The sequence below is a fragment of the Glycine soja genome, chromosome 8 (genome assembly GCF_004193775.1).
Source record: "Glycine soja cultivar W05 chromosome 8, ASM419377v2, whole genome shotgun sequence".
Classification (NCBI taxonomy): domain Eukaryota; kingdom Viridiplantae; phylum Streptophyta; class Magnoliopsida; order Fabales; family Fabaceae; genus Glycine; species Glycine soja.
In genome coordinates this window covers 45804351-45808763 of record NC_041009.1, presented here as the reverse complement: position 1 = coordinate 45808763, position 4413 = coordinate 45804351, and the positions used below count along the sequence as shown (strand labels likewise).

Here is a 4413-nt window from a genome sequence, read left to right as displayed (position 1 = left end):
TAATTTATGTGTAAAACTAGATTTATATAATCTACTACTAGAAGAGAAGAAAATTAAGTTGTAGCGTTGTTGGAGCAGTGATACTCTCATTTGGGTTTTATGCTGTCTTATGGGGGAAAGCAAAAGAAGAAGAATTGACTGTAGTGGACTTTGATGATATACGTCCTCCTTCAAATACTAAGAGTCCTTTGTTGCAGAGCTACAAAGTGAAAGATGAATTGAAGATAACCAAAATATTTAACTATATTGTAATTTTATTTGAAATTCCAAAAAAAACAAAGCATTGTGACATTTTCTATTTCTGATTAGAGTGAGAATCTAATCCATATCAAACATCTTGATCCTTATCTAAGTATCTATCGAACGGATTACAAGGCAAAGGTTAAAAGGTTCAAGGAAAAACTAAATGAACTCAAGATATTTGATAAGAGACAAATAATTCATGGAAAGGAAAAATATTTTTTTTAAATATCCATTAAGTCTTAATATATGTCGGGTCTATCCTTTGACTTTGGTGAATTCCAGACACTCAATTCACCTAAATGCTTTCTTATAAAAAAAAAAGAAGCTCAAATAACTTCAACAAAATTGAAAGGCGTGGAAGCAAATTGAAATAGCATGTTTTTATTCTTATTTATTTGTATGAACCAAGCTAAAGGCCAGACCTTTGTTTCACAACATCACAAGATTATTATTGTCACTGCAAACTGGAAAATAAAGCACACTTGCTCTTATTCAGCCAAACTACACGGAATTCTAAAGCAAAATATAGAGATGACACCACCAAAATTTAAACACAGTAAGTGTTAAGAGTAAAAACGTGGCACCGAAAATTAAAAACTATATATATAGTTGTTTGAGAGTTTTGGGTAAGGAGAGAGCTTCTTCCATGGGAGTGAAACTCCAGATATACACTATATATCTTTCAGTTTTTAGTCAGCAATTTCCTGAACCATGAGTACATGGTGGTTTCAGCCCATGGCAATTTCTTTTAAAAGGGTCGTTGCCATATGTAGCACCAGCTGGTGGTGGTTTTGCAGGGGATTTCAGCACATAGCAATTTCTGCTACAAGGGTAGTTACATTGAAGGCGGTATTAAATTAAGATTTCAAAAGATTTTTTTTAAAAAATTATTATAAAAAAGTCTTAGTAATCAATTAGGGTTTTAAAATAATATAAATAATTCTTATGATATTTAGTTAAAATTTTAATTTTTTTTAAGAAAGACAATAAAATCTTGTGATATTCCATTAAGATTTTTTATAATTTATAACTTATATTTTTTGGACTGTTTTTTAAGAATGATTTTGATAGATTTTATCAAACTTTATGGTATTAAACATCTATCAAATTCAAATATTTGAAGTTTTGTTTTTTTTTTCTTTTCTTTTTATTAATTACTAGACTTTCTTTTTTCTCTTTATGCACATCATCTTCTCCGTTTAATATTCTTTAAAATGCATGTACTGTATATATTTCTTTTATTTTTTTGGAATAAAAAATATTAAATATATTTTTTTCCTTTACACTTTTTTTTGTTCCCTAAATTAAATTTAGGTTTATCTTATGAGTTAAGACTGATCATGTATTTCTTATACTAACTATGTTAATCAATTGCTCGATACAATATTTTTGTAATTGTGATCCTTAATTTCATCATCCCGATCACTCACTAATCTTCCTATAAATTTTCTACGCTCACTATTTCTTCTAGTATATGTTTATTATTACACTTCATTTAAATATATCATTAGATTCATCATGAAATAATTACAATATTTTAAAAAATAAAAAATAAAAAATAAATGTATAATTTTAAATTTATTGTCCATATCCAAAAGTAAAAATGAAAAAAATATTATGACAAGAAATAATAATATAGGAGAACATAAAATTAGAATCAATATTATTATTAAAAGATTAATAAAACTATATTGTTTTACTTTTTTTATTTGGATCTCATTATTTTTTATTATTTTTTCACTAACACTTATAATTCTGAATGTGTTTTTAAAAATTTATAATTTTTTTTAAATCTTATAAATCTGTAAATTTTTTAAATTCTTATAATATAAATTTAAAGTCTTGTACAGAACTCATAATATTTCTGCATGATGTTTAAAATTCATAAAAACTTTTTTATGTTAAATTAATCTTTTAAAATTTTTATGCAATACACCCTCGTCATAACAGGATTTAAAGGATTCGCAGTCTCAAACGTTTCTGCTGCTGCTGCATAATAGCATGTACATTAACAAATGTTCATATTTCACACAAAAATTTCGTAGTAGTTTAATTTACTGGTCACGAATATATATATATATATATATATATATATATATATATATATATATATTCATTACCACACTTTATTTATTGGATTGGCCAAAAGGCCTGCCCTTTGTCTCACAAAATGATAAGATTATTACAACTACAAACAGGAAAAACACACTTCCTATGCAACCACACCACACGGAAATCTAAAGTAAAATACAGAGATGATGATACCACCATGTAACACAGCAATAGTGTTAAAAAGATGTGGCACCAACAATTAGATGCTTGGCATTCTTTTTGGGTTTAGGATACATAGCTTTTCCCCTCAATCGGATATCTTTCGATATCTCAATTAGATGTTCGTCAGCAATTACGTATATATTTTTCACATGGTGGTGGTGGCGGCTGCGATGGGGAGCATTTTTTATATCCACCTACAGTAGAACATAAAGATGGTTTTGATGGTGGTGGTGACTGTTTTAACCCGCCACACCTTCCATAGCCATTATTAGTAGGGTCACATCTAATAAAAGGAGGATTACCGAGCCCAATCGGAATAGTCACTGCCTCTGCATAATAGCACATACATATCATTAATAATTATTGTCGGTTCTTTTTATTTATCTTTTAACATTTTTAGATAAAAATTAAGAAAAGATGAAACTTACATACAATTAGAATTTAAGTTTAACCTTGTAATTTATAATATTTAATTAAATATTTTTTATTTCTTATAACTTAATATTTTTTTATTCTTGTAAATTATTTTATGTTTTTAATTATTATAAATTATGTTTATTTTATTTTTTATTCTTATATATAGCACTTTAAATAAAATTTATTTATTATTCAAAATATTATCTAAAATATTTTAAAGACTAAAAATAAAATAAACATAATTTAAATGAAAAAAAAACAAAACAAAAATAATTTTAGAAGAACAAAAAAATGTTAAATTACAATCACTCACGATATTTAAGTCTTTATATAATTCTGTAATGAGAACACTTAGTATGTGGATTCTCAGGGTAGAATTTCATTTCTGATTGGAGAGCAACACAAAATTAAAAAACAATTTTTTATAAAAAAAAGTTAAAAAAACACCTAAAATACAATATCTAAGTTTCTTTCATAAGATTTTATGCTAAAAAATATACTGATATTAAGTTATTTATTTTATCAATTTTCATTGGTACTTCACAATAAACAATATGTGTAACTTAATTAAAATTTAGGTGAACGGTAAATATATAATATTGACAAAAAATAAAAATTATATGTGTCTTCAAATCTATTATGTTGGTGTTAGTCTAAGAAAAATTTATATATAATGAGAATTAAATATAAGTTTTTTTCTTTAAAAAAATTATTCTCATTTATGTTAATATAATAAAATCTTATATCATTACGTTAATTCTCTAAAAAAATTCAACAATTAAAAAGAAATAGAGAAAATATGTTCGTATTTCATTTTTTTTTTTTTGTCTCGGTTTGTTATTCACAAATATGCTAAAGCAGGCAGATTTGATACATGATACATATATCTACAGACTAATATAAAAGCATAAAAGAGCCAAATCAATATTATATATATAACTGGTGTGGTTGTCTTGCATGAGAGTTTGGTAGGTTTTAAGTTGCAATTCATTTTCAATTACCAAAGCCAAACGTGAGATAGATGCTGGAATGCAATATTTCTTGATGAAAAACAAGTTTATATATTAATATGCACATGCGTATGAGATTTGAACAACTTGAGAGTAGTTAGTCATGAGTGTTACCCTTCGGTTCTCGAGCTAGAGTTGAACTGGGAACGAAAGCCACATAGGGCAACAGTAAGAATGCAATAAGAATTGCCTTCATGGTTGGGGATATTTAATGCTTAGTAGATATAATTCAATTTTCCTTTTGCATGTATATAAAGCATGTTATCATGTATTTATAGTCTCAAATATTTGTAAATGCACATTGACTAATAACAGGACTCTTTGCAACTTGCTCAGTGACTGGAGGACCAAACTTTAAAAAGATTTTTGTTTGGTTAGATATATATATACCGCGCATTGACTAGACTTTGGAAATGCACACAAATTAAGTTTAGGATATTTCCTGGAAATGCAAGCATTTATTTAGGGA

General features: G+C 26.4%; 1 long non-coding RNA gene across 1 annotated transcript; it reads right to left on the bottom strand.

Moving 5' to 3' along the window:
* Positions 1–2406: 2406 nt before the first annotated feature.
* Positions 2407–4208, bottom strand: LOC114423623. Its single transcript, XR_003668876.1, has 2 exons — positions 4059–4208; positions 2407–2846 (listed from the first exon to the last, which is right to left on the bottom strand). It is a non-coding gene; the product is annotated as an uncharacterized LOC114423623 (long non-coding RNA).
* Between the last annotated feature and the right edge of the window lie 205 nt (positions 4209–4413).